General features: G+C 54.9%; 18 non-coding genes across 18 annotated transcripts; all 18 read right to left on the reverse strand.

Annotated features, from left to right (window-relative positions):
* Positions 1–146: 146 nt before the first annotated feature.
* On the reverse strand, positions 147–265 carry LOC126089028 (5S ribosomal RNA). Its single transcript, XR_007520373.1, has one exon. It is a non-coding gene; the product is annotated as a 5S ribosomal RNA (ribosomal RNA).
* An 841-nt stretch (positions 266–1,106) lies between these two features.
* On the reverse strand, positions 1,107–1,225 carry LOC126090290 (5S ribosomal RNA). The gene has a single exon (XR_007521146.1). It is a non-coding gene; the product is annotated as a 5S ribosomal RNA (ribosomal RNA).
* Positions 1,226–2,067: 842 nt separating this feature from the next.
* LOC126090292 (5S ribosomal RNA) lies at positions 2,068–2,186 on the reverse strand. The gene has a single exon (XR_007521148.1). It is a non-coding gene; the product is annotated as a 5S ribosomal RNA (ribosomal RNA).
* An 841-nt stretch (positions 2,187–3,027) lies between these two features.
* Positions 3,028–3,146, reverse strand: LOC126090294 (5S ribosomal RNA). The gene has a single exon (XR_007521149.1). It is a non-coding gene; the product is annotated as a 5S ribosomal RNA (ribosomal RNA).
* Positions 3,147–3,987: 841 nt separating this feature from the next.
* LOC126090295 (5S ribosomal RNA) lies at positions 3,988–4,106 on the reverse strand. Its single transcript, XR_007521150.1, has one exon. It is a non-coding gene; the product is annotated as a 5S ribosomal RNA (ribosomal RNA).
* Positions 4,107–4,952: 846 nt separating this feature from the next.
* Positions 4,953–5,071, reverse strand: LOC126090296 (5S ribosomal RNA). The gene has a single exon (XR_007521151.1). It is a non-coding gene; the product is annotated as a 5S ribosomal RNA (ribosomal RNA).
* Positions 5,072–5,913: 842 nt separating this feature from the next.
* LOC126090297 (5S ribosomal RNA) lies at positions 5,914–6,032 on the reverse strand. The gene has a single exon (XR_007521152.1). It is a non-coding gene; the product is annotated as a 5S ribosomal RNA (ribosomal RNA).
* An 845-nt stretch (positions 6,033–6,877) lies between these two features.
* Positions 6,878–6,995, reverse strand: LOC126089453 (5S ribosomal RNA). The gene has a single exon (XR_007520776.1). It is a non-coding gene; the product is annotated as a 5S ribosomal RNA (ribosomal RNA).
* Positions 6,996–7,836: 841 nt separating this feature from the next.
* LOC126090298 (5S ribosomal RNA) lies at positions 7,837–7,955 on the reverse strand. The gene has a single exon (XR_007521153.1). It is a non-coding gene; the product is annotated as a 5S ribosomal RNA (ribosomal RNA).
* An 846-nt stretch (positions 7,956–8,801) lies between these two features.
* On the reverse strand, positions 8,802–8,920 carry LOC126090303 (5S ribosomal RNA). The gene has a single exon (XR_007521157.1). It is a non-coding gene; the product is annotated as a 5S ribosomal RNA (ribosomal RNA).
* Positions 8,921–9,766: 846 nt separating this feature from the next.
* Positions 9,767–9,885, reverse strand: LOC126090315 (5S ribosomal RNA). Its single transcript, XR_007521161.1, has one exon. It is a non-coding gene; the product is annotated as a 5S ribosomal RNA (ribosomal RNA).
* Positions 9,886–10,731: 846 nt separating this feature from the next.
* On the reverse strand, positions 10,732–10,850 carry LOC126090326 (5S ribosomal RNA). The gene has a single exon (XR_007521171.1). It is a non-coding gene; the product is annotated as a 5S ribosomal RNA (ribosomal RNA).
* Positions 10,851–11,691: 841 nt separating this feature from the next.
* On the reverse strand, positions 11,692–11,810 carry LOC126090337 (5S ribosomal RNA). The gene has a single exon (XR_007521181.1). It is a non-coding gene; the product is annotated as a 5S ribosomal RNA (ribosomal RNA).
* An 846-nt stretch (positions 11,811–12,656) lies between these two features.
* Positions 12,657–12,775, reverse strand: LOC126090350 (5S ribosomal RNA). The gene has a single exon (XR_007521189.1). It is a non-coding gene; the product is annotated as a 5S ribosomal RNA (ribosomal RNA).
* Positions 12,776–13,621: 846 nt separating this feature from the next.
* LOC126090352 (5S ribosomal RNA) lies at positions 13,622–13,740 on the reverse strand. The gene has a single exon (XR_007521191.1). It is a non-coding gene; the product is annotated as a 5S ribosomal RNA (ribosomal RNA).
* Positions 13,741–14,581: 841 nt separating this feature from the next.
* LOC126090353 (5S ribosomal RNA) lies at positions 14,582–14,700 on the reverse strand. The gene has a single exon (XR_007521192.1). It is a non-coding gene; the product is annotated as a 5S ribosomal RNA (ribosomal RNA).
* An 846-nt stretch (positions 14,701–15,546) lies between these two features.
* LOC126090354 (5S ribosomal RNA) lies at positions 15,547–15,665 on the reverse strand. Its single transcript, XR_007521193.1, has one exon. It is a non-coding gene; the product is annotated as a 5S ribosomal RNA (ribosomal RNA).
* An 847-nt stretch (positions 15,666–16,512) lies between these two features.
* On the reverse strand, positions 16,513–16,631 carry LOC126090355 (5S ribosomal RNA). Its single transcript, XR_007521194.1, has one exon. It is a non-coding gene; the product is annotated as a 5S ribosomal RNA (ribosomal RNA).
* Positions 16,632–16,763: the final 132 nt, after the last annotated feature.

A 16,763-nucleotide genomic window follows, 5' to 3' on the forward strand; every position in this document is an offset into this window, starting at 1 on the left:
GCACATTCTCCCTCAAACTGAGTTAATTACTGCATTTTCGTACCATTACAGTAGTTTAAAAGGCTTAAGGAAGCATCTTTGTCACAACAGAAAGGTAGTTTGAAATTTGGGATGGCGACATAACAAAAAAAAAAAAACAGGAAGGGAGCCAACAGCACCCAGGTTTCCCAGGCGGTCACCCATCCAAGTACTAGCCGGGCCCGATGATGCTTAACTTCGGTGATCGGACGAGAACCGGTGTATTCATCATGGTATGGCCGTTGGCGCTCATCTAATGTAGGAGCACGGCAGAATTCGCGTTCGGCTTTTCTCCCAACACACAAAATGTTAGTTTTCGGCCGCATTTGACGAAAGCGCTTCCTTCCGCAACCGCCAGTTCCTCGATGACGGCGCGGGGAGGCGCGCCCGGCGTCCCAGCAGAGTGACGGCCGAATTGGCGGGCGCACCGCCGCGTGTGTGAGACGCACTGCTGCTCGTTGCACCCCCTGTCATTCGCTGGGCGCGTGCAGCCTTCGACACTAGCGGAGGACGCATCTTGTCCCTGGTGTTCAGCGGAGGGCCTGTGCGGGGTGTGGCAGTGTCGTGCTGGAGGGCCCACTGGTAGCGATGTGGGCTTCCTCGCCTCGCCTCGCCTCGCCTCGCCTCACACCAGGTGTCTGCGTAAGTTTGCAGTGCATTCGCACCATTCCTATCCCTGTCCCTGTCCCCGTCCCGACTTGTCCCGACTTTGCTCGACTGCCGCTCGCTGCCGCTCGGGTCGTAGTCCATATGACAGCGCAAGCACGACAAACGTCTGCGGGACGAGACGAGACGAGACGACTAAGGAATAAATTCGTGGTTACAAATCAAATTTGGAACTCTACACTCCTACACAACAATAGGCGGTGACGTATTTCAGAAATCACCTGCCGATTCGTACTGTTTTGTCGTTTTCAAAGTCTTTTTGGCAAACTTGGTTAGCACACTCTCCCTCAAACTGAGTTAATTACTGCATTTTCGTACCATTACAGTAGTTTAAAAGGCTTAAGGAAGCATCTTTGTCACAACAGAAAGGTAGTTTGAAATTTGGGATGGCGACATAACAAAAAAAAAAAAAACAGGAAGGGAGCCAACAGCACCCGGGTTTCCCAGGCGGTCACCCATCCAAGTACTAGCCGGGCCCGATGATGCTTAACTTCGGTGATCGGACGAGAACCGGTGTATTCATCATGGTATGGCCGTTGGCGCTCATCTAATGTAGGAGCACGGCAGAATTCGCGTTCGGCTTTTCTCCCAACACACAAAATGTTAGTTTTCGGCCGCATTTGACGAAAGCGCTTCCTTCCGCAACCGCCAGTTCCTCGATGACGGCGCGGGGAGGCGCGCCCGGCGTCCCAGCAGAGTGACGGCCGAATTGGCGGGCGCACCGCCGCGTGTGTGAGACGCACTGCTGCTCGTTGCACCCCCTGTCATTCGCTGGGCGCGTGCAGCCTTCGACACTAGCGGAGGACGCATCTTGTCCCTGGTGTTCAGCGGAGGGCCTGTGCGGGGTGTGGCAGTGTCGTGCTGGAGGGCCCACTGGTAGCGATGTGGGCTTCCTCGCCTCGCCTCGCCTCGCCTCGCCTCGCCTCACACCAGGTGTCTGCGTAAGTTTGCAGTGCATTCGCACCATTCCTATCCCTGTCCCTGTCCCCGTCCCGACTTGTCCCGACTTTGCTCGACTGCCGCTCGCTGCCGCTCGGGTCGTAGTCCATATGACAGCGCAAGCACGACAAACGTCTGCGGGACGAGACGAGACGAGACGACTAAGGAATAAATTCGTGGTTACAAATCAAATTTGGAACTCTACACTCCTACACAACAATAGGCGGTGACGTATTTCAGAAATCACCTGCCGATTCGTACTGTTTTGTCGTTTTCAAAGTCTTTTTGGCAAACTTGGTTAGCACATTCTCCCTCAAACTGAGTTAATTACTGCATTTTCGTACCATTACAGTAGTTTAAAAGGCTTAAGGAAGCATCTTTGTCACAACAGAAAGGTAGTTTGAAAATTGGGCTGGCGACATAACAAAAAAAAAACAGTAAGGGAGCCAACAGCACCCGGGTTTCCCAGGCGGTCACCCATCCAAGTACTAGCCGGGCCCGATGATGCTTAACTTCGGTGATCGGACGAGAACCGGTGTATTCATCATGGTATGGCCGTTGGCGCTCATCTAATGTAGGAGCACGGCAGAATTCGCGTTCGGCTTTTCTCCCAACACACAAAATGTTAGTTTTCGGCCGCATTTGACGAAAGCGCTTCCTTCCGCAACCGCCAGTTCCTCGAGGACGGCGCGGGGAGGCGCGCCCGGCGTCCCAGCAGAGTGACGGCCGAATTGGCGGGCGCACCGCCGCGTGTGTGAGACGCACTGCTGCTCGTTGCACCCCCTGTCATTCGCTGGGCGCGTGCAGCCTTCGACACTAGCGGAGGACGCATCTTGTCCCTGGTGTTCAGCGGAGGGCCTGTGCGGGGTGTGGCAGTGTCGTGCTGGAGGGCCCACTGGTAGCGATGTGGGCTTCCTCGCCTCGCCTCGCCTCGCCTCGCCTCACACCAGGTGTCTGCGTAGTTTGCAGTGCATTCGCACCATTCCTATCCCTGTCCCTGTCCCCGTCCCGACTTGTCCCGACTTTGCTCGACTGCCGCTCGCTGCCGCTCGGGTCGTGGTCCATATGACAGCGCAAGCACGACAAACGTCTGCGGGACGAGACGAGACGAGACGAGACGACTAAGGAATAAGTTCGTGGTTAGAAATCAAATTTGGAACTCAACACACCTACACAACAATAGGCGGTGACGTATTTCAGAAATCACCTGCCGATTCGTAGTGTTTTGTCGTTTTCAAAGTCTTCTTGGCAAACTTGGTTAGCACATTCTCCCTCAAACTGAGTTAATTACTGCATTTTCGTTCCATTACAGTAGTTTAAAAGGCTTAAGGAAGCATCTTTGTCACAACAGAAAGGTAGTTTGAAAATTGGGCTGGCGACATAACAAAAAAAAAACAGTAAGGGAGCCAACAGCACCCGGGTTTCCCAGGCGGTCACCCATCCAAGTACTAGCCGGGCCCGATGATGCTTAACTTCGGTGATCGGACGAGAACCGGTGTATTCATCATGGTATGGCCGTTGGCGCTCATCTAATGTAGGAGCACGGCAGAATTCGCGTTCGGCTTTTCTCCCAACACACAAAATGTTAGTTTTCGGCCGCATTTGACGAAAGCGCTTCCTTCCGCAACCGCCAGTTCCTCGAGGACGGCGCGGGGAGGCGCGCCCGGCGTCCCAGCAGAGTGACGGCCGAATTGGCGGGCGCACCGCCGCGTGTGTGAGACGCACTGCTGCTCGTTGCACCCCCTGTCATTCGCTGGGCGCGTGCAGCCTTCGACACTAGCGGAGGACGCATCTTGTCCCTGGTGTTCAGCGGAGGGCCTGTGCGGGGTGTGGCAGTGTCGTGCTGGAGGGCCCACTGGTAGCGATGTGGGCTTCCTCGCCTCGCCTCGCCTCGCCTCACACCAGGTGTCTGCGTAGTTTGCAGTGCATTCGCACCATTCCTATCCCTGTCCCTGTCCCCGTCCCGACTTGTCCCGACTTTGCTCGACTGCCGCTCGCTGCCGCTCGGGTCGTGGTCCATATGACAGCGCAAGCACGACAAACGTCTGCGGGACGAGACGAGACGAGACGAGACGACTAAGGAATAAGTTCGTGGTTACAAATCAAATTTGGAACTCAACACACCTACACAACAATAGGCGGTGACGTATTTCAGAAATCACCTGCCGATTCGTAGTGTTTTGTCGTTTTCAAAGTCTTCTTGGCAAACTTGGTTAGCACATTCTCCCTCAAACTGAGTTAATTACTGCATTTTCGTACCATTACAGTAGTTTAAAAGGCTTAAGGAAGCATCTTTGTCACAACAGAAAGGTAGTTTGAAATTTGGGATGGCGACATAACAAAAAAAAAAAAAAACAGGAAGGGAGCCAACAGCACCCGGGTTTCCCAGGCGGTCACCCATCCAAGTACTAGCCGGGCCCGATGATGCTTAACTTCGGTGATCGGACGAGAACCGGTGTATTCATCATGGTATGGCCGTTGGCGCTCATCTAATGTAGGAGCACGGCAGAATTCGCGTTCGGCTTTTCTCCCAACACACAAAATGTTAGTTTTCGGCCGCATTTGACGAAAGCGCTTCCTTCCGCAACCGCCAGTTCCTCGATGACGGCGCGGGGAGGCGCGCCCGGCGTCCCAGCAGAGTGACGGCCGAATTGGCGGGCGCACCGCCGCGTGTGTGAGACGCACTGCTGCTCGTTGCACCCCCTGTCATTCGCTGGGCGCGTGCAGCCTTCGACACTAGCGGAGGACGCATCTTGTCCCTGGTGTTCAGCGGAGGGCCTGTGCGGGGTGTGGCAGTGTCGTGCTGGAGGGCCCACTGGTAGCGATGTGGGCTTCCTCGCCTCGCCTCGCCTCGCCTCGCCTCGCCTCACACCAGGTGTCTGCGTAGTTTGCAGTGCATTCGCACCATTCCTATCCCTGTCCCTGTCCCCGTCCCGACTTGTCCCGACTTTGCTCGACTGCCGCTCGCTGCCGCTCGGGTCGTGGTCCATATGACAGCGCAAGCACGACAAACGTCTGCGGGACGAGACGAGACGAGACGAGACGACTAAGGAATAAGTTCGTGGTTACAAATCAAATTTGGAACTCAACACACCTACACAACAATAGGCGGTGACGTATTTCAGAAATCACCTGCCGATTCGTAGTGTTTTGTCGTTTTCAAAGTCTTCTTGGCAAACTTGGTTAGCACATTCTCCCTCAAACTGAGTTAATTACTGCATTTTCGTTCCATTACAGTAGTTTAAAAGGCTTAAGGAAGCATCTTTGTCACAACAGAAAGGTAGTTTGAAAATTGGGCTGGCGACATAACAAAAAAAAAACAGTAAGGGAGCCAACAGCACCCGGGTTTCCCAGGCGGTCACCCATCCAAGTACTAGCCGGGCCCGATGATGCTTAACTTCGGTGATCGGACGAGAACCGGTGTATTCATCATGGTATGGCCGTTGGCGCTCATCTAATGTAGGAGCACGGCAGAATTCGCGTTCGGCTTTTCTCCCAACACACAAAATGTTAGTTTTCGGCCGCATTTGACGAAAGCGCTTCCTTCCGCAACCGCCAGTTCCTCGAGGACGGCGCGGGGAGGCGCGCCCGGCGTCCCAGCAGAGTGACGGCCGAATTGGCGGGCGCACCGCCGCGTGTGTGAGACGCACTGCTGCTCGTTGCACCCCCTGTCATTCGCTGGGCGCGTGCAGCCTTCGACACTAGCGGAGGACGCATCTTGTCCCTGGTGTTCAGCGGAGGGCCTGTGCGGGGTGTGGCAGTGTCGTGCTGGAGGGCCCACTGGTAGCGATGTGGGCTTCCTCGCCTCGCCTCGCCTCGCCTCGCCTCGCCTCACACCAGGTGTCTGCGTAAGTTTGCAGTGCATTCGCACCATTCCTATCCCTGTCCCTGTCCCCGTCCCGACTTGTCCCGACTTTGCTCGACAGCCGCTCGCTGCCGCTCGGGTCGTAGTCCATATGACAGCGCAAGCACGACAAACGTCTGCGGGACGAGACGAGACGAGACGACTAAGGAATAAATTCGTGGTTACAAATCAAATTTGGAACTCTACACTCCTACACAACAATAGGCGGTGACGTATTTCAGAAATCACCTGCCGATTCGTACTGTTTTGTCGTTTTCAAAGTCTTTTTGGCAAACTTGGTTAGCACATTCTCCCTCAAACTGAGTTAATTACTGCATTTTCGTACCATTACAGTAGTTTAAAAGGCTTAAGGAAGCATCTTTGTCACAACAGAAAGGTAGTTTGAAAATTGGGCTGGCGACATAACAAAAAAAAAACAGTAAGGGAGCCAACAGCACCCGGGTTTCCCAGGCGGTCACCCATCCAAGTACTAGCCGGGCCCGATGATGCTTAACTTCGGTGATCGGACGAGAACCGGTGTATTCATCATGGTATGGCCGTTGGCGCTCATCTAATGTAGGAGCACGGCAGAATTCGCGTTCGGCTTTTCTCCCAACACACAAAATGTTAGTTTTCGGCCGCATTTGACGAAAGCGCTTCCTTCCGCAACCGCCAGTTCCTCGAGGACGGCGCGGGGAGGCGCGCCCGGCGTCCCAGCAGAGTGACGGCCGAATTGGCGGGCGCACCGCCGCGTGTGTGAGACGCACTGCTGCTCGTTGCACCCCCTGTCATTCGCTGGGCGCGTGCAGCCTTCGACACTAGCGGAGGACGCATCTTGTCCCTGGTGTTCAGCGGAGGGCCTGTGCGGGGTGTGGCAGTGTCGTGCTGGAGGGCCCACTGGTAGCGATGTGGGCTTCCTCGCCTCGCCTCGCCTCGCCTCGCCTCGCCTCACACCAGGTGTCTGCGTAGTTTGCAGTGCATTCGCACCATTCCTATCCCTGTCCCTGTCCCCGTCCCGACTTGTCCCGACTTTGCTCGACTGCCGCTCGCTGCCGCTCGGGTCGTGGTCCATATGACAGCGCAAGCACGACAAACGTCTGCGGGACGAGACGAGACGAGACGAGACGACTAAGGAATAAGTTCGTGGTTACAAATCAAATTTGGAACTCAACACACCTACACAACAATAGGCGGTGACGTATTTCAGAAATCACCTGCCGATTCGTAGTGTTTTGTCGTTTTCAAAGTCTTCTTGGCAAACTTGGTTAGCACATTCTCCCTCAAACTGAGTTAATTACTGCATTTTCGTTCCATTACAGTAGTTTAAAAGGCTTAAGGAAGCATCTTTGTCACAACAGAAAGGTAGTTTGAAAATTGGGCTGGCGACATAACAAAAAAAAACAGTAAGGGAGCCAACAGCACCCGGGTTTCCCAGGCGGTCACCCATCCAAGTACTAGCCGGGCCCGATGATGCTTAACTTCGGTGATCGGACGAGAACCGGTTATTCATCATGGTATGGCCGTTGGCGCTCATCTAATGTAGGAGCACGGCAGAATTCGCGTTCGGCTTTTCTCCCAACACACAAAATGTTAGTTTTCGGCCGCATTTGACGAAAGCGCTTCCTTCTGCAACCGCCAGTTCCTCGAGGACGGCGCGGGGAGGCGCGCCCGGCGTCCCAGCAGAGTGACGGCCGAATTGGCGGGCGCACCGCCGCGTGTGTGAGACGCACTGCTGCTCGTTGCACCCCCTGTCATTCGCTGGGCGCGTGCAGCCTTCGACACTAGCGGAGGACGCATCTTGTCCCTGGTGTTCAGCGGAGGGCCTGTGCGGGGTGTGGCAGTGTCGTGCTGGAGGGCCCACTGGTAGCGATGTGGGCTTCCTCGCCTCGCCTCGCCTCGCCTCGCCTCACACCAGGTGTCTGCGTAAGTTTGCAGTGCATTCGCACCATTCCTATCCCTGTCCCTGTCCCCGTCCCGACTTGTCCCGACTTTGCTCGACTGCCGCTCGCTGCCGCTCGGGTCGTAGTCCATATGACAGCGCAAGCACGACAAACGTCTGCGGGACGAGACGAGACGAGACGACTAAGGAATAAATTCGTGGTTACAAATCAAATTTGGAACTCTACACTCCTACACAACAATAGGCGGTGACGTATTTCAGAAATCACCTGCCGATTCGTACTGTTTTGTCGTTTTCAAAGTCTTTTTGGCAAACTTGGTTAGCACATTCTCCCTCAAACTGAGTTAATTACTGCATTTTCGTACCATTACAGTAGTTTAAAAGGCTTAAGGAAGCATCTTTGTCACAACAGAAAGGTAGTTTGAAATTTGGGATGGCGACATAACAAAAAAAAAAAAAACAGGAAGGGAGCCAACAGCACCCGGGTTTCCCAGGCGGTCACCCATCCAAGTACTAGCCGGGCCCGATGATGCTTAACTTCGGTGATCGGACGAGAACCGGTGTATTCATCATGGTATGGCCGTTGGCGCTCATCTAATGTAGGAGCACGGCAGAATTCGCGTTCGGCTTTTCTCCCAACACACAAAATGTTAGTTTTCGGCCGCATTTGACGAAAGCGCTTCCTTCCGCAACCGCCAGTTCCTCGATGACGGCGCGGGGAGGCGCGCCCGGCGTCCCAGCAGAGTGACGGCCGAATTGGCGGGCGCACCGCCGCGTGTGTGAGACGCACTGCTGCTCGTTGCACCCCCTGTCATTCGCTGGGCGCGTGCAGCCTTCGACACTAGCGGAGGACGCATCTTGTCCCTGGTGTTCAGCGGAGGGCCTGTGCGGGGTGTGGCAGTGTCGTGCTGGAGGGCCCACTGGTAGCGATGTGGGCTTCCTCGCCTCGCCTCGCCTCGCCTCGCCTCGCCTCACACCAGGTGTCTGCGTAGTTTGCAGTGCATTCGCACCATTCCTATCCCTGTCCCTGTCCCCGTCCCGACTTGTCCCGACTTTGCTCGACTGCCGCTCGCTGCCGCTCGGGTCGTGGTCCATATGACAGCGCAAGCACGACAAACGTCTGCGGGACGAGACGAGACGAGACGAGACGACTAAGGAATAAGTTCGTGGTTACAAATCAAATTTGGAACTCAACACACCTACACAACAATAGGCGGTGACGTATTTCAGAAATCACCTGCCGATTCGTAGTGTTTTGTCGTTTTCAAAGTCTTCTTGGCAAACTTGGTTAGCACATTCTCCCTCAAACTGAGTTAATTACTGCATTTTCGTTCCATTACAGTAGTTTAAAAGGCTTAAGGAAGCATCTTTGTCACAACAGAAAGGTAGTTTGAAAATTGGGCTGGCGACATAACAAAAAAAAAACAGTAAGGGAGCCAACAGCACCCGGGTTTCCCAGGCGGTCACCCATCCAAGTACTAGCCGGGCCCGATGATGCTTAACTTCGGTGATCGGACGAGAACCGGTGTATTCATCATGGTATGGCCGTTGGCGCTCATCTAATGTAGGAGCACGGCAGAATTCGCGTTCGGCTTTTCTCCCAACACACAAAATGTTAGTTTTCGGCCGCATTTGACGAAAGCGCTTCCTTCCGCAACCGCCAGTTCCTCGAGGACGGCGCGGGGAGGCGCGCCCGGCGTCCCAGCAGAGTGACGGCCGAATTGGCGGGCGCACCGCCGCGTGTGTGAGACGCACTGCTGCTCGTTGCACCCCCTGTCATTCGCTGGGCGCGTGCAGCCTTCGACACTAGCGGAGGACGCATCTTGTCCCTGGTGTTCAGCGGAGGGCCTGTGCGGGGTGTGGCAGTGTCGTGCTGGAGGGCCCACTGGTAGCGATGTGGGCTTCCTCGCCTCGCCTCGCCTCGCCTCGCCTCGCCTCACACCAGGTGTCTGCGTAGTTTGCAGTGCATTCGCACCATTCCTATCCCTGTCCCTGTCCCCGTCCCGACTTGTCCCGACTTTGCTCGACTGCCGCTCGCTGCCGCTCGGGTCGTGGTCCATATGACAGCGCAAGCACGACAAACGTCTGCGGGACGAGACGAGACGAGACGAGACGACTAAGGAATAAGTTCGTGGTTAGAAATCAAATTTGGAACTCAACACACCTACACAACAATAGGCGGTGACGTATTTCAGAAATCACCTGCCGATTCGTAGTGTTTTGTCGTTTTCAAAGTCTTCTTGGCAAACTTGGTTAGCACATTCTCCCTCAAACTGAGTTAATTACTGCATTTTCGTTCCATTACAGTAGTTTAAAAGGCTTAAGGAAGCATCTTTGTCACAACAGAAAGGTAGTTTGAAAATTGGGCTGGCGACATAACAAAAAAAAAACAGTAAGGGAGCCAACAGCACCCGGGTTTCCCAGGCGGTCACCCATCCAAGTACTAGCCGGGCCCGATGATGCTTAACTTCGGTGATCGGACGAGAACCGGTGTATTCATCATGGTATGGCCGTTGGCGCTCATCTAATGTAGGAGCACGGCAGAATTCGCGTTCGGCTTTTCTCCCAACACACAAAATGTTAGTTTTCGGCCGCATTTGACGAAAGCGCTTCCTTCCGCAACCGCCAGTTCCTCGAGGACGGCGCGGGGAGGCGCGCCCGGCGTCCCAGCAGAGTGACGGCCGAATTGGCGGGCGCACCGCCGCGTGTGTGAGACGCACTGCTGCTCGTTGCACCCCCTGTCATTCGCTGGGCGCGTGCAGCCTTCGACACTAGCGGAGGACGCATCTTGTCCCTGGTGTTCAGCGGAGGGCCTGTGCGGGGTGTGGCAGTGTCGTGCTGGAGGGCCCACTGGTAGCGATGTGGGCTTCCTCGCCTCGCCTCGCCTCGCCTCGCCTCGCCTCACACCAGGTGTCTGCGTAGTTTGCAGTGCATTCGCACCATTCCTATCCCTGTCCCTGTCCCCGTCCCGACTTGTCCCGACTTTGCTCGACTGCCGCTCGCTGCCGCTCGGGTCGTGGTCCATATGACAGCGCAAGCACGACAAACGTCTGCGGGACGAGACGAGACGAGACGAGACGACTAAGGAATAAGTTCGTGGTTAGAAATCAAATTTGGAACTCAACACACCTACACAACAATAGGCGGTGACGTATTTCAGAAATCACCTGCCGATTCGTAGTGTTTTGTCGTTTTCAAAGTCTTCTTGGCAAACTTGGTTAGCACATTCTCCCTCAAACTGAGTTAATTACTGCATTTTCGTTCCATTACAGTAGTTTAAAAGGCTTAAGGAAGCATCTTTGTCACAACAGAAAGGTAGTTTGAAAATTGGGCTGGCGACATAACAAAAAAAAAACAGTAAGGGAGCCAACAGCACCCGGGTTTCCCAGGCGGTCACCCATCCAAGTACTAGCCGGGCCCGATGATGCTTAACTTCGGTGATCGGACGAGAACCGGTGTATTCATCATGGTATGGCCGTTGGCGCTCATCTAATGTAGGAGCACGGCAGAATTCGCGTTCGGCTTTTCTCCCAACACACAAAATGTTAGTTTTCGGCCGCATTTGACGAAAGCGCTTCCTTCCGCAACCGCCAGTTCCTCGAGGACGGCGCGGGGAGGCGCGCCCGGCGTCCCAGCAGAGTGACGGCCGAATTGGCGGGCGCACCGCCGCGTGTGTGAGACGCACTGCTGCTCGTTGCACCCCCTGTCATTCGCTGGGCGCGTGCAGCCTTCGACACTAGCGGAGGACGCATCTTGTCCCTGGTGTTCAGCGGAGGGCCTGTGCGGGGTGTGGCAGTGTCGTGCTGGAGGGCCCACTGGTAGCGATGTGGGCTTCCTCGCCTCGCCTCGCCTCGCCTCGCCTCACACCAGGTGTCTGCGTAAGTTTGCAGTGCATTCGCACCATTCCTATCCCTGTCCCTGTCCCCGTCCCGACTTGTCCCGACTTTGCTCGACTGCCGCTCGCTGCCGCTCGGGTCGTAGTCCATATGACAGCGCAAGCACGACAAACGTCTGCGGGACGAGACGAGACGAGACGACTAAGGAATAAATTCGTGGTTACAAATCAAATTTGGAACTCTACACTCCTACACAACAATAGGCGGTGACGTATTTCAGAAATCACCTGCCGATTCGTAGTGTTTTGTCGTTTTCAAAGTCTTTTTGGCAAACTTGGTTAGCACATTCTCCCTCAAACTGAGTTAATTACTGCATTTTCGTACCATTACAGTAGTTTAAAAGGCTTAAGGAAGCATCTTTGTCACAACAGAAAGGTAGTTTGAAAATTGGGCTGGCGACATAACAAAAAAAAAAAAAACAGGAAGGGAGCCAACAGCACCCGGGTTTCCCAGGCGGTCACCCATCCAAGTACTAGCCGGGCCCGATGATGCTTAACTTCGGTGATCGGACGAGAACCGGTGTATTCATCATGGTATGGCCGTTGGCGCTCATCTAATGTAGGAGCACGGCAGAATTCGCGTTCGGCTTTTCTCCCAACACACAAAATGTTAGTTTTCGGCCGCATTTGACGAAAGCGCTTCCTTCCGCAACCGCCAGTTCCTCGAGGACGGCGCGGGGAGGCGCGCCCGGCGTCCCAGCAGAGTGACGGCCGAATTGGCGGGCGCACCGCCGCGTGTGTGAGACGCACTGCTGCTCGTTGCACCCCCTGTCATTCGCTGGGCGCGTGCAGCCTTCGACACTAGCGGAGGACGCATCTTGTCCCTGGTGTTCAGCGGAGGGCCTGTGCGGGGTGTGGCAGTGTCGTGCTGGAGGGCCCACTGGTAGCGATGTGGGCTTCCTCGCCTCGCCTCGCCTCGCCTCGCCTCGCCTCACACCAGGTGTCTGCGTAGTTTGCAGTGCATTCGCACCATTCCTATCCCTGTCCCTGTCCCCGTCCCGACTTGTCCCGACTTTGCTCGACTGCCGCTCGCTGCCGCTCGGGTCGTGGTCCATATGACAGCGCAAGCACGACAAACGTCTGCGGGACGAGACGAGACGAGACGAGACGACTAAGGAATAAGTTCGTGGTTAGAAATCAAATTTGGAACTCAACACACCTACACAACAATAGGCGGTGACGTATTTCAGAAATCACCTGCCGATTCGTAGTGTTTTGTCGTTTTCAAAGTCTTCTTGGCAAACTTGGTTAGCACATTCTCCCTCAAACTGAGTTAATTACTGCATTTTCGTTCCATTACAGTAGTTTAAAAGGCTTAAGGAAGCATCTTTGTCACAACAGAAAGGTAGTTTGAAAATTGGGCTGGCGACATAACAAAAAAAAAACAGTAAGGGAGCCAACAGCACCCGGGTTTCCCAGGCGGTCACCCATCCAAGTACTAGCCGGGCCCGATGATGCTTAACTTCGGTGATCGGACGAGAACCGGTGTATTCATCATGGTATGGCCGTTGGCGCTCATCTAATGTAGGAGCACGGCAGAATTCGCGTTCGGCTTTTCTCCCAACACACAAAATGTTAGTTTTCGGCCGCATTTGACGAAAGCGCTTCCTTCCGCAACCGCCAGTTCCTCGAGGACGGCGCGGGGAGGCGCGCCCGGCGTCCCAGCAGAGTGACGGCCGAATTGGCGGGCGCACCGCCGCGTGTGTGAGACGCACTGCTGCTCGTTGCACCCCCTGTCATTCGCTGGGCGCGTGCAGCCTTCGACACTAGCGGAGGACGCATCTTGTCCCTGGTGTTCAGCGGAGGGCCTGTGCGGGGTGTGGCAGTGTCGTGCTGGAGGGCCCACTGGTAGCGATGTGGGCTTCCTCGCCTCGCCTCGCCTCGCCTCGCCTCGCCTCACACCAGGTGTCTGCGTAGTTTGCAGTGCATTCGCACCATTCCTATCCCTGTCCCTGTCCCCGTCCCGACTTGTCCCGACTTTGCTCGACTGCCGCTCGCTGCCGCTCGGGTCGTGGTCCATATGACAGCGCAAGCACGACAAACGTCTGCGGGACGAGACGAGACGAGACGAGACGACTAAGGAATAAGTTCGTGGTTAGAAATCAAATTTGGAACTCAACACACCTACACAACAATAGGCGGTGACGTATTTCAGAAATCACCTGCCGATTCGTAGTGTTTTGTCGTTTTCAAAGTCTTCTTGGCAAACTTGGTTAGCACATTCTCCCTCAAACTGAGTTAATTACTGCATTTTCGTTCCATTACAGTAGTTTAAAAGGCTTAAGGAAGCATCTTTGTCACAACAGAAAGGTAGTTTGAAAATTGGGCTGGCGACATAACAAAAAAAAAACAGTAAGGGAGCCAACAGCACCCGGGTTTCCCAGGCGGTCACCCATCCAAGTACTAGCCGGGCCCGATGATGCTTAACTTCGGTGATCGGACGAGAACCGGTGTATTCATCATGGTATGGCCGTTGGCGCTCATCTAATGTAGGAGCACGGCAGAATTCGCGTTCGGCTTTTCTCCCAACACACAAAATGTTAGTTTTCGGCCGCATTTGACGAAAGCGCTTCCTTCCGCAACCGCCAGTTCCTCGAGGACGGCGCGGGGAGGCGCGCCCGGCGTCCCAGCAGAGTGACGGCCGAATTGGCGGGCGCACCGCCGCGTGTGTGAGACGCACTGCTGCTCGTTGCACCCCCTGTCATTCGCTGGGCGCGTGCAGCCTTCGACACTAGCGGAGGACGCATCTTGTCCCTGGTGTTCAGCGGAGGGCCTGTGCGGGGTGTGGCAGTGTCGTGCTGGAGGGCCCACTGGTAGCGATGTGGGCTTCCTCGCCTCGCCTCGCCTCGCCTCGCCTCACACCAGGTGTCTGCGTAAGTTTGCAGTGCATTCGCACCATTCCTATCCCTGTCCCTGTCCCCGTCCCGACTTGTCCCGACTTTGCTCGACTGCCGCTCGCTGCCGCTCGGGTCGTAGTCCATATGACAGCGCAAGCACGACAAACGTCTGCGGGACGAGACGAGACGAGACGACTAAGGAATAAATTCGTGGTTACAAATCAAATTTGGAACTCTACACTCCTACACAACAATAGGCGGTGACGTATTTCAGAAATCACCTGCCGATTCGTACTGTTTTGTCGTTTTCAAAGTCTTTTTGGCAAACTTGGTTAGCACATTCTCCCTCAAACTGAGTTAATTACTGCATTTTCGTACCATTACAGTAGTTTAAAAGGCTTAAGGAAGCATCTTTGTCACAACAGAAAGGTAGTTTGAAATTTGGGATGGCGACATAACAAAAAAAAAAAAAACAGGAAGGGAGCCAACAGCACCCGGGTTTCCCAGGCGGTCACCCATCCAAGTACTAGCCGGGCCCGATGATGCTTAACTTCGGTGATCGGACGAGAACCGGTGTATTCATCATGGTATGGCCGTTGGCGCTCATCTAATGTAGGAGCACGGCAGAATTCGCGTTCGGCTTTTCTCCCAACACACAAAATGTTAGTTTTCGGCCGCATTTGACGAAAGCGCTTCCTTCCGCAACCGCCAGTTCCTCGAGGACGGCGCGGGGAGGCGCGCCCGGCGTCCCAGCAGAGTGACGGCCGAATTGGCGGGCGCACCGCCGCGTGTGTGAGACGCACTGCTGCTCGTTGCACCCCCTGTCATTCGCTGGGCGCGTGCAGCCTTCGACACTAGCGGAGGACGCATCTTGTCCCTGGTGTTCAGCGGAGGGCCTGTGCGGGGTGTGGCAGTGTCGTGCTGGAGGGCCCACTGGTAGCGATGTGGGCTTCCTCGCCTCGCCTCGCCTCGCCTCGCCTCGCCTCACACCAGGTGTCTGCGTAGTTTGCAGTGCATTCGCACCATTCCTATCCCTGTCCCTGTCCCCGTCCCGACTTGTCCCGACTTTGCTCGACTGCCGCTCGCTGCCGCTCGGGTCGTGGTCCATATGACAGCGCAAGCACGACAAACGTCTGCGGGACGAGACGAGACGAGACGAGACGACTAAGGAATAAGTTCGTGGTTACAAATCAAATTTGGAACTCAACACACCTACACAACAATAGGCGGTGACGTATTTCAGAAATCACCTGCCGATTCGTAGTGTTTTGTCGTTTTCAAAGTCTTCTTGGCAAACTTGGTTAGCACATTCTCCCTCAAACTGAGTTAATTACTGCATTTTCGTTCCATTACAGTAGTTTAAAAGGCTTAAGGAAGCATCTTTGTCACAACAGAAAGGTAGTTTGAAAATTGGGCTGGCGACATAACAAAAAAAAAACAGTAAGGGAGCCAACAGCACCCGGGTTTCCCAGGCGGTCACCCATCCAAGTACTAGCCGGGCCCGATGATGCTTAACTTCGGTGATCGGACGAGAACCGGTGTATTCATCATGGTATGGCCGTTGGCGCTCATCTAATGTAGGAGCACGGCAGAATTCGCGTTCGGCTTTTCTCCCAACACACAAAATGTTAGTTTTCGGCCGCATTTGACGAAAGCGCTTCCTTCCGCAACCGCCAGTTCCTCGAGGACGGCGCGGGGAGGCGCGCCCGGCGTCCCAGCAGAGTGACGGCCGAATTGGCGGGCGCACCGCCGCGTGTGTGAGACGCACTGCTGCTCGTTGCACCCCCTGTCATTCGCTGGGCGCGTGCAGCCTTCGACACTAGCGGAGGACGCATCTTGTCCCTGGTGTTCAGCGGAGGGCCTGTGCGGGGTGTGGCAGTGTCGTGCTGGAGGGCCCACTGGTAGCGATGTGGGCTTCCTCGCCTCGCCTCGCCTCGCCTCGCCTCGCCTCACACCAGGTGTCTGCGTAGTTTGCAGTGCATTCGCACCATTCCTATCCCTGTCCCTGTCCCCGTCCCGACTTGTCCCGACTTTGCTCGACTGCCGCTCGCTGCCGCTCGGGTCGTGGTCCATATGACAGCGCAAGCACGACAAACGTCTGCGGGACGAGACGAGACGAGACGAGACGACTAAGGAATAAGTTCGTGGTTACAAATCAAATTTGGAACTCAACACACCTACACAACAATAGGCGGTGACGTATTTCAGAAATCACCTGCCGATTCGTAGTGTTTTGTCGTTTTCAAAGTCTTCTTGGCAAACTTGGTTAGCACATTCTCCCTCAAACTGAGTTAATTACTGCATTTTCGTTCCATTACAGTAGTTTAAAAGGCTTAAGGAAGCATCTTTGTCACAACAGAAAGGTAGTTTGAAAATTGGGCTGGCGACATAACAAAAAAAAAAACAGTAAGGGAGCCAACAGCACCCGGGTTTCCCAGGCGGTCACCCATCCAAGTACTAGCCGGGCCCGATGATGCTTAACTTCGGTGATCGGACGAGAACCGGTGTATTCATCATGGTATGGCCGTTGGCGCTCATCTAATGTAGGAGCACGGCAGAATTCGCGTTCGGCTTTTCTCCCAACACACAAAATGTTAGTTTTCGGCCGCATTTGACGAAAGCGCTTCCTTCCGCAACCGCCAGTTCCTCGAGGACGGCGCGGGG

This window comes from Schistocerca cancellata, chromosome 6 (assembly GCF_023864275.1).
Source record: "Schistocerca cancellata isolate TAMUIC-IGC-003103 chromosome 6, iqSchCanc2.1, whole genome shotgun sequence".
Classification (NCBI taxonomy): domain Eukaryota; kingdom Metazoa; phylum Arthropoda; class Insecta; order Orthoptera; family Acrididae; genus Schistocerca; species Schistocerca cancellata.